This window comes from Dipodomys merriami, unplaced genomic scaffold (genome assembly GCF_024711535.1).
Source record: "Dipodomys merriami isolate MVZ:Mamm:240054 unplaced genomic scaffold, mDipMer1.0.p SCAF_1, whole genome shotgun sequence".
NCBI lineage: Eukaryota > Metazoa > Chordata > Mammalia > Rodentia > Heteromyidae > Dipodomys > Dipodomys merriami.
Window position 1 is genome coordinate 48181138 of NW_027202270.1, and position 11552 is coordinate 48192689.

Below are 11552 nucleotides of genomic sequence, written 5' to 3' on the forward strand. Positions count from 1 at the left end.
ATGTTAGGTGAAATGAACCCCAAGATAAGGACAGGAGTGGTTTTTTTCTTTCTTGCTATTGTTTCTAACATATTTATTATGTGATTCATTTGTTGCTTTGCATGTCTGTCCCCCGCGGTATAACCCCTGTTTTCGCTGTATTTGATGTTGGTATAATTTGGGGAGGGGAAGGAAAAAACTAAATTGTTTAAATAGGGATACAGGTGGACCCATTGCAATAATGAGATGTACAAAATGCTGTGTTGAAAACAAATTTTAGAACTTTGGCATGGGTTGGGGTAGGAGGATGAGGAGAGTGGGGGGTTGTATAGTCAGGGAGATGGGAGGGCAGAGATGGTAGGGGAAAAACAAAGGAGGACGCAACAATGCTTGATAAGAAATATGCTCATTACCTTGCTGATGTAATTGTAACCCCTCTGTAGGGTATTTTCACAATAAAAAAAAAACATTAAAAAAAGAGATCCATGGAAAAATGTTCAATATATTTAGCCATAAAGGAAATGCAAATCAAAACTATACTAATATTCCCATCTCATCTCTGTCAGAATAGCAGCCATCAAGGAAACCAACAACAACAAATTCTGGCATGTGCCTCTTCATATTTAAAGAAAATAATATATAAGTATATGTGCACACACACATACACACACATATAATCAAAATGAAATCTAAAATATGGAAAGAAAGACCTCTCTTCCTTTCTTAAAAATTATTTTTAATTTTGATGATTCTGTTTTCTTTATGTATGGTATGTTCATGTGTATATCTTTAGTAGGCTTGGGGAGAAGGGTACAGAACTTGAGGGAAACAGGGTGAAAAATTGCAGCAATGGAACTCACTAGTCACTGATGAAAGTGGGTTGAGACAAGAGATGACTGAGAGAGAATAAGCGAACAGAAGGCACTATATGAAAGGAAAGTCATTACTTGACTTATGTAATGTAATCCCTCTGTATATTACCTCTATAATAGCCATAAGTTAAATTAATTTTTTAAAAAGGAAAGAAAAAATAAACCCTCACACATTGTTGGTAGAAAAGTGAACTGATACAATAACAATAGAAGCCAGTAGGGAGCTTCCTCAAAACTCTAAAAGTACATCTATCTCATGATCCCATTGCCATCAAACGACTTAGACATAAACTTGAAGGTGTGGCAATCAGTGTAAAAGACAGATACTTGCATACCCACGTTTGCTGCAGCTATAGTCATAATAGCAAAACTGGAATCAGTCAAGGTACCCAAATAATGAATAGATAAATAAAATATAGTACATGTGTGCCATAGGATATTATTCAGCCATATGGAAAAGTGAAAACATGTCATTTCTTGGAAATGAATAGAACTAGGATCATCATGTTAGATGAGATAAACCAGAAGCCAAATATATGCTTTCATTAATTTATAGACTCTAGATCAAAATATATACATGTACACACAAAGATGCATTCATATGGAAAGGTATTTACTAATATATGTGTACATATAGAACATGATGAGGGATAAGGAGGGAAAAAGAAAAAACACAATGATGGATGATGAATAACATCAAAATTCATGTGTCTATATATGAAGATGTCTATACACAAATTTAATCAAATCTGTTTACAATAAAGGCATGTTGAGGAAAGAAATAAAAAATAAATCAGAATTAAATGAATTAGGATAAAAATAGAAAGAATCAACAAAACAAAGAATTGGTTCTTTGAAAAAATTAACAAAATTGACAGACTCTTAGCAAATCTTATCAGAAAAAGAAGAGAACACACCCAAATAAACAAACTCAAAGATGAGAATGGAAACATCACCACAGACAAACCACTATCCACAACATTATAAGGGAATACTACTCAAACCCTTATGCTAATAAGTTTGAAAACCTGGAAGAAATTGATGATTTCCTAACAAATATCAAATGCCAAAACTAAACCAACTTAACAGGCCCATATCAAGCATTGAAATAGAAACAGCAATAAGACAACTCCCATCTAAGAAAAGCCCAGGACCGGATGGATTTACAGTGGAAGTCTACAAGCCCTTCAAAGCAGAACTCACACCAATATTCCTTCAACTCTTCAATGAAATTGAAAGAGAAAGTTCACTACAGAACTCTATCTATGAAGCCATCATAACCCTCATCCCAAAACCAGACAGGGACTCAAAAAGAAAAAGAGAACTATAGACACATTTCTTTGATTAACATCGTTGCAAAACTTCTCAACATAATTTTGGCCAACCAGCTTCAACATTCATCAAAAAAAATCATACACTATGATCAAGCAGGATTCATTTCAGGGATGCAAAGCTGGTTCAATATATGCAAATCAATTGATATAATCCATCACATCAACAAGAGCAACGATAAGAACCACATGGTATCTTAATAGATGCAGAAAAAGCATTTGACCAGATCCAACACCCTTTTATGATGAAGGCTCAGGAAAAACTAGGAATCCATGGAACATTCCTCAATACAATAAAGGCTGTATATGACAAACCTACAGCCAGCATTATACTTAATGATGAAAAATTAAAGCCATTTCCTCTAAAGTCAGGAACGTGACAAGGATGTCCACTCTCTCCACGTCTCTTCAATTTAGAATTAGAATGCCTAGCTATAGCAATAAGACAAGGTACAAATATAAAGGGGATCCAAATAAGGAAAGAAGAAGTAAAACTCTCCCTCTTTGTAGATGACATGATCTTCTATTTAAAGAATCCCATGGACTCCACTCCCAAATTACTCTAGGTGATTTGAAACTTTGGCAAAGTAGCAGGGTATAAAATTAACCCTCAAAATCAATGGCTTAGAGGATAATTGGTGTGAGGTCTGCTTTGAAGGCCTTGTAGAATTCAAATTGTTTAAATAGGGATCCAGGTGGACCCATTGCAACAAGATGTAAAAGACATTATGTCAAAAAAGGAACTTTACCACTTTGGGGGGAGGGAGGATAGGAAAGGATGGGTAGGACAAACAAAGGAAGCAACAATGCTTGATAAGAAATGTACTCATTACCTTGCTCATGTAATTGTAAAGTATTGTAAAGTATTTTCACAATAAAAAAATAGTTTTAAAAAATCAATGGCTTTTCTGTATCCCAACAAATGCGAAGAGCGTGGCTGAAATCAGGAAAGCAACTCCATTTGAAATAGGCACCCCAAAAATATAATACATAGGAATTAACCAAAGAAGTGAAGGACCTCTATGATGAAAACTTTAAAAACCTGAAAAAAGAAATCAAAACAGAACTTAGAAAGTGGAAAAATCTCTCATGCTCCTGGATTGGAAGGATCAACATTATGAAAATGACAATACTTCCCAAGACTATCTACAAATTCAATGCAATACCTATCAATATTCCAGCCTCATTCTTCAAGGAAATAGAAGAGGCAATTCAAAAATTCATTTGGAACAATAAAAAACCCCGAATAGCAAAAATGATCCTTAACAGAAAGAACAGTGCTGGAGGAGTATCAATACCAAATTTCAAACTCTACTACAGAGCCATAGTAATCAAAACGGCTTGGTATTGGCACAAGAACAGACCTCAGGACCAATGGAATAGAATTGAAAACCCAGAAATGAACCCATAAACCTATAGCCCCCTAATCTTCAATAAGGGAGCTAAAAAACCAAATGGAAGAAAGACAGCCTCTTCAATAAATGGTGCTGGAAAAACTGGTTAACTACTTGTAGAAAACTAAAGCTAGATACTTATATGTCACCCTGCACCAGAATCAACTTCAAATGGATCAAAGACCTCAAAGTCAAAGCAGACACCCTAAAAATATTACAGGAAGAAATAGGAGAAACCCTAGGTCTCCTTGGCACAGGCCAAAATTTTCTTAATAGAGACCCAGAAACACAACAAATCAAAGAAAGGTTGGACAAATGGGATTTCATGAAGTTGCAGAGCTTCTGCCTGGCAAAGAACATAGCTAGCAAGATCAATAGAAAGCCCACAGATTGGGAGAAGATCTTCATTAGCCATACAACACACAAGGGTCTGATACCGAAAATACACCTGGAACTCAAAAAATTAAATCCCCCAACAACAAATCCTCAAAGAAACTACTGCCCAATAAATAAGTGGGCTAAAGACTTAAAGAGAAACTTCTCTGAAGAGGAAAGAAGGATGGCCAATAGACAAATGAAGAAATACCCAACTTTTCTAGCCATAAAAGAAATGCAAATCAAAACAACACTGAGATACCACCTCACCCCAGTTAGAATGGCTATAATCAAGAACTCTAAGAACAACAGATTCTGGAGAGGATGTGGACAGAAGGGAACCCTACTGTTGGTGGGAGTGTAAACTTGTTCAACCACTTTGGAAAGCAGTATGGAGGTTCCTCAAAAAACTCCACAGAGAGCTCCCCAATGGCCCAGCAATCCTACTTTTGGACATTTACCCAAATGTTCACAAGCAAGACCATATTAAAGCTACCAGCACAACTATGTTTATTGCAGTATTATTTACCATAGCTAAGATATGGAACCAACCCGGATGCCCCTCAGTGGATGAATGGATAAAGAAAATGTGATCTATCTATCTATCTATCTATCTATCTATCTATCTATCTATCTATCTATCTATCTATCTATCTATCCTTGGAATTCTATACCTCCTTCAGATAGAATGGCATTGCCCATTTGTTATTAATTGGAAAGACTTGGAAAATTTATATTATATTATATTAAGTGAAGTTAGCCAGGCCCAAAGAAACATAGGTCCCAATGTTTCCCTTATTTTCAATAACTAGTACATATCTGAGACAAGCAGAAAAGGTCAGATAAGATGATGTTAAGTGAAATGAGCCCCAAGTGGTTGAGGACACAAGTGGTTTTTTTCTTTCTTCTTGGTATTATTTCTAACGTATTTGTAAGGTACCACGTAATTTTTTTTTGCTTTGTATGTCCCTCCCCAACAGTATAACCCCTGTTTTCACTGTGTTTGATGTTGGTATAATTTGGGAGGGGAAGGGAAAAAACAAATTGTTTAAATAGGGATACAGGTTGACCCATTACATCAATAAGATGTACAAGATGCTATGTGGAAAAATGAACTTTACAATGGTGGGAGGAAGAAGGGAGAAATGTATTTGTGGAGATGGGAGGGGAAAAACAAAGGAGGGGCAACAATGCTTTATAAGAAATGTATTCATTACCTTCATCATGTGATGTGAACTCCTCTGTACAGCATTTTCACAATAAGAAAGTTATTACAAAAAAAAAAGGCCTGTCGAAAGAGAGAAATACATAGGCATAGGTGAGTAAGTTATAATATATTTGTATGAAATAGTATGGTGAAACCCTTCTAGTAATTAATATAAATGAAAAGAGAAATGGAAAATGAATAATATGAAAGTAATTCAGGCTCTGTTGGGAAGCAGGTACCAGCAGTAGGTAGGAACAGCCAGTGCAGTGGTTGAATGAGAATGAATGTGGTTGAATGAATGTATATATTAATGTATGCAATGAGAATAATGAAATCTGGTGAAATTGTTTTAAAAAGCAGTAATGGAGAAGATGCAAATTAATGGTGGGGGTGAGTTTGATCAGGGTACAAAATTTCACAATGAAACCCTTTGTACAACTAATATGTACTAAAAATATTTTTTAAAAGCCTTGCACAAAGAAAGAGGATTCAAATAATAAAATATTAGTGTTTCCATTTGAAAATGTACCCTTAATAATGTAGGATAGAAAACATTCCAAACTAATGGTGAGCCTGAGCTTTTCAAAACTATATTTTCAATTTAATGGGCCATGCTCTTCTTTGGCTCCCAATACCGAGAACAACTGAGAGTTGGCTATTTACAGAAAGTAATGTTCTTGGGGCTTTTGTGCTGTTGCTGATGCTGTTGTATCTGGCACACTGTACCTGGTAGGTCATGGACAGCTTCTAATTTATTTGTAGATGCCTAGGCTACATCTTAAAGATGAAGAAGTTTGTTCAAGGTTGATGTTTCCTTGGTCTCTAGCCTCACTTCTGAGTAAGTTCTTAGACAATGAGATTGTATATCTTTGGCAAGAAATAATGTTCAAGATAACTCATGTCAGGGAAAAAAATCTGCACAAAATAGGAACAATAAAATAATGTCAAATGAAAAGTGACTCTATTCTGTCAAACATGACACTGTGTTCATGTGAATTTAGAAGACAAAGAACTGCCACTGAACAAGAGAATTTTACAACATAAACCAGAACAACCTAGATATTCATTACAGAAGTACAGATTCTTACAGGTGGTCCCTTTGTTCTTTGATTGGCACATAAACATTAGTAGTCAGAAATTATTTTCTAATGATAATAACTGGTAGTAGCGAGTTGAACTGATAGTTATTTTAAATCAATATCTTTTTATATTTTAGAAAGGAATGGATGCATAGATTATAGTTTTGCTCAGATTTCAATAATGATTGATTATTTATACTTGATAGAATAATAAAGCTGCACAGGTAAGACAGGACAGCATTATGCAAAGAAAATTGAGAAGAGTTGTTTCAAGATGAAATGGGCAAGTGTATAATTGCAAAGATATGTGAAATAAAAGATTACTTCACACAACCAAATATGGTCATCCAATTATCATTCTAATTTTATGCCTTTAAAGGCACAAAGTTGCTTCAAAATTTATTTATTTGATAACTTGCTGATGCCCTTTATATAGTACTATCTCTGCCAATAGGAACTTCAAAAATATGGCGCAAAGCTGGGTGCCAGTGCCTCATGCCTGTAATACTAGCTACTCAGGAAGCTAAGATCTTAGGATCACGGTTCAAAGCTAGCCTGGGCAAGAAAGTCTGTGAGAGTCTTATCTCCAATTAACTACCAGAAAACCTGTAGTGGAGCTGTGGCTCAAGTGGTAGAGAGCTTGCCTTGAGCTGAAGAGCTCATGGACAGTGCCCAGGCCCAGAGTTCAAGACCCGCGACTGACTAAATAAATAAATAGAATAAAAAATATATATGGCACAGTTGTATCCTTGAGAATAATATGCAAAGTTTCAATATGAATATTGGTATATGAGTTTATTTAAAGATGACCAGTTGCAGCACATATTATAAATTATGTGTCACATACTATATATTATATGTGCATATATATATATATATATTATGTAGTGCTGTTAATATGACATAATAGCTAAGAAATTAAAATTGTGTTATATATGTGCTACAAACAAAAATAAATTTGGTTCCTTTTTGGTTACAATTCTCAGAACATATTAATTTGAAATATAGTATCTATCAACATCCTTAGTCATTCAGTAATTCTAGAGTTCTTAATAACCTGTGATCTGAAAACAGTAAAATGAAAACTTAGAAAATGAAATAAATAGGCTTAAAGAGGACTTTCTGAGCCCTTTGTGAGTATTAAAAACCTAATATTAAGCCATCCTTGGGATGTTACATAGAACAATTATGGTTGTTGGCTGCTAGCGGTCTAATGGCAGAGATGACAAGACTTTCATTTAAAAAAATTACTAGTTATTGTATGCAAAAGTGCAAGCTGTAATATCTTTTTGTATGCTAAAGTGTATCCTGTAATATCTTTAATGTAGGGAAAACACAGCTCATACAGCAGCGGCATTCCAAAGTATCATGGGATGGCAAAGCCAAGAGTAAACTGATGCTTTATGAACATCACAGCCATACATTTTATATTCTGAACAAATTTATTTTTTGATTGAGACTCCACATAAACACTTTTCTTCTCTTTGCATTAAAGGCTAACATAAATCAACATTTAAATGCCCATGGAAGCCTCTATTATTTTTGAATTTAAATGGTTTGTTCCAATCTAATAGCATTTTTATTCTCCATTACTCATAAATCCCAGTTACAATCAGGAGTAATGGTGCTCAGTGTGTCATAGATCTAACTGGTAGAGACAAGGGTTGGTCATGTATGGATGAGTTTGGGTGGATTTGAGGAAAATCTTGTTCATATTTGGCCTCCTTCAAAATAGTTTCCAGGAAAAGGTATAGGTAGGAAGACTCTTTCAATTCAGCTCCAGTCTTTACCATGTTTGTAATGATCAATTCCTTGTCACTAAGAGGCTGTGTGGATGTACCATAATTCTCCTCAAAAGAATGAGTGTACGTATGATAGAACTGGGGTTACAGTTGTAGGAAGATGTTCCATATGGTGTTACTAGAATTATGGTTGATGAAAATAAATTTCCAGAGAAAGAACAAAATACATTGCATAGGTTGCTGCTGTAAGTTTGTGGTTTGGAGCCTGGTTCACAGAAAAGGCGAAGCCTCAAAGGGATCATATTATCTCAGTAACGTAAGATGCTAACTGGGATGAGATGTATTAGCTACACTCTAGAAGATACTTTTTCATACATGATGGAACTCAGGGTTTTTCATTGTTCTGCCTTTGTAATCCAAGTGCTTATTGTAACACTTGGACAAAACAAAAGAGGAACAAAAAATAACAATTATATCTATTTCAGAGTTGCTGAAACTCCAGAGAGTCTACTAACACAAACCAATTAAGTAGAATTATGAAACATATTCAAAGAAGACACGTAAAGGTATTAGCTTATATCTGATACAGGCTTTCTAACTAGTGTCAAGTTTTTGTCTTTTGAGGCATATTATTTCTTTCCTTAGTCTGAACCTGCTGAGCCATATCATGTTTTGTCAGGAAGCGGTTTGGCCTTACCCTTGACTCTTCCCAAGTCACTCAGGAATATTTCAGCTCCACCTCCTGCTGCTAAGCAGTGTCCTGAGCTCTCAAGGTTAGACATAGCCTGTCATTTTCCACAGCAACAAATGGAAAATATTTTGTGTTGCTTTGAGAACCAGCACTGTACTGAAAATATGAATGTTCCCAAGAGACACATTTTACTCAATGTAATGATTAACCTTCTAAAAAAGAGAATAATCCAATAGTAGACAAACTTCTGTGCAAAAGCAGAAAGTGCATGAAATGAAGTTTCTAGGAGATGTGAGCTTCCATCATCTGGAATATTATCTGAACTCTAACCTTGAGAGTTTGACTCACTGATATCTGAATCTTTTTCTCCTTAAGGTTCATTCTGCCTCAGTTGCTTTGTTAAAAAGAAAAAGCAATATATCTCTTGATATATTGCAAGGTAGCTCTTGTTTTTAATGATGAATTATTTTGGAAATGAATTCACTGGTTAAAAGTCAGTATCATTTTGTGAGCTTCATACCAATGAGGGATGATTAGTAATGTATATTTTGGAATTGAAATACTGACTTTGAAAGAACTGACAGTTTTTAATTGCTAGATTGGATAAAAAAATTTCTTGTCAGAGAATAATGAATGGAAAAGTTCTCATTAAATTTATTCAATTGAGGCTCCTCCAAGCTATATGTCAAATAAAAATCCAGTAAAACTCCAGGCAAAACACAATGATATGAAAAAGTGTTAGTAGTGAACTGACTTTAACTTTAGATTTACTTTTCAAACAAGAAGAGTCATTTCAATATATTTATTTTTGCTTACACAGCATCCACAGTCCAGCTATTTCAAGTTATTAATAGTAGCTTCTGGGCTTCTTAGCAGGCTTCCTTCATTTTTACCCTTTACTCTTTGACATGATACGAATGTTTTTTTGTTTGTTTGTTTGTTTGTTCATTTTAACAACAGAGGAACTCAAATTCTGGATATCTTTGAGGACCAAACCTTGTTTATATTCATTGATGAAGCCTAAGAAATAAACCATGTTGGGTCAGCACAGGTGTATCTATGCAAGTTTTACTCAGCCCTACAATCCATTTTACTTGTCTGTTTATGTGATAGGCCTGTGGTTATTTTCCCTCAAAAAGGGGAAAAAAGTAGAATGAAAAATAGCTGAGCTTAATTCAATTGGCTTAATTCAATTTGGCATTTTATTTCTGATTTACTTGGAAGTATTGAGGTTTGATCTCAGAGCCTTATACTGATGCCATACTCCCAGCCTTTATTTGGTGTGATTTTAATATTGTGTGTGCATATGTATGATGTGGAAAACATATTTATTATTTATTGTAAATCCTTTACCTGCTGTGTTTATTTTCCCATGTTTTATGTGGGTGTTTTCAAATATTGTACAAAGGAAAATTTGGACATTTGTATAAAACTTTTGATAGACAAAATAGCTTTCAGAGTCCTAAATGGTACACATGTAAGGGACTTCCATTCCTGAGGGTTGTTACATGCTCATCACGTCACTTATGGTGTAGTGTTGAAAAGAGATGAATATATTTTCATCCTTTTCCCTATGGCTGAAATATCTCATAAAAAGAACATGTAATTAGTATTCCCAATACTTTGTAGACTGAGAAAAGCCTGTCACATAACAAGAAGTCAGAGAACAGCACTAAGGAGAAAGCTTCCTGGGCTGACATCAGTGTTCAGGTTGTGTTTGGGTCTGTATTTTATGAGGTACTCGATTCAGAGTTTATGCAACAAGAAAATGCAAGCTGTTTATGAAAAGAGGTGTATAACCAGGCCACTGTTTAATAATTCACCAGGAAAATGGAATAAATATGCATCAAGAAGGCAGTTTGTCCTTTGGGAGGCTGGTAGACAGCTTGATGTCAAAGGAATATCATGCTCCAGACTTTAAAAAGAAAGGTCAATAAGTCGTGTCTTAATTTCTTCAACTCTAGTTGTTGCATTTTTTCACCAGTGTCCTTTCTATGGCACAGAGAGTGGCAAGACAGGGCATAGAGTAATAGAGTAATAGATCTATAGCCACAGAGATTACTTAATCTTGCACTGACCCTATATAAGGGATAAATGACATCAGGTTACCGAGTAGCTGCTGTCAGATGAGCAAATGGGAAGCAACTAGAGGAAGTGTGGTGATCCAGAAGCCCATTGAATGGGATGCTATGCTAGTGCACGTGAACTTGAGAGCAAAGTAGACACTGACTGTCAGCTCATCCTAATTGGAGTTCAAATAGACAGGATTTTCTGTTTACCTATGCCCAAGGTATTTAAGGATCCCATATCTATCCTAGACTTAGCACTTCATAAACGAACCTTGCAGAGAAAAGAAAGAGCAGATGCATTTCACACCTTATAATTCAGGTGCATACCCAAGAAGAATGATAAAAATAGTGCATCACCCAGACTGGGGCAGCTTTGAATGGAAAAAATATTTAATGATTATGCTCAAGCAACAAGGTAAGTGGGTATATGGTTGTCCCATAGATAAGACATGCATATGTTTGAAAATAAAACTTATTTTTACAATGCTGGGGATTAAACATAGATATTCGCATATGCTCTAGTATTGCTCTGCCATTGAGCAACATATGTAGCCTTCCATGCTTAAATAAGCATTTGAAATTGAATTTAAAATATCATGAGGCTACTATAAATGGAGTTGCTTTCCTAATTTCAGCTTTGTTCTTCTCATTGTTTTCTGTAGAGAAGCTACTGATTTTTGTGGTTTAACTTTCTATACTGTTACTTTGCCAAAGTTTTGGATCAGCTCAAGTAACTTGGGAGAGGAATCTATGATGTTCTTTAAACACAGGAGCATGCCATCTACAAAGAGGGATAGTTTTACTTCTTCATTC